Source organism: Xyrauchen texanus, chromosome 47 (assembly GCF_025860055.1).
Source record: "Xyrauchen texanus isolate HMW12.3.18 chromosome 47, RBS_HiC_50CHRs, whole genome shotgun sequence".
Classification (NCBI taxonomy): domain Eukaryota; kingdom Metazoa; phylum Chordata; class Actinopteri; order Cypriniformes; family Catostomidae; genus Xyrauchen; species Xyrauchen texanus.
This window is the reverse complement of record NC_068322.1, coordinates 995,579-996,015: the sequence shown is the minus strand read 5'-3', so window position 1 is coordinate 996,015 and position 437 is coordinate 995,579.

Genomic DNA, 437 nt, shown 5'->3' with positions numbered 1-437 from the left:
CGCCCGTCAGCGTGAATGCGTCACACGCTGCACGTGCACAAGAAAATAAGCTTGTGGACGCACGCTGCGTCTGATGCGCCATATCCCATGAGTTTAAAACTTTATTTCGACCATTTTCAGACTGGCTTATTGCTTAATTTGAGTCTATGAAATTTTCTAATCTACGTGATGCCTTTTTTTATTCATTTTATGTTCATTTTTAACGCCTGTGCGACAAAAAAATGTCAGTCAAAAAAATAAACTGCCACTATAATAATATATATTAATATTATTTGCCACTTTCATTGGCTATTTTAACCAACATCAGTCCTGATCACAACTACCAAATATGAATTCATTTTCAGTATTTTAACCCTTTAAATGCCAGTTTGTTTACATAATGCCACTGTTGTTATTTACACATACACACATTTCTCAATACACACATAAAAAAACAC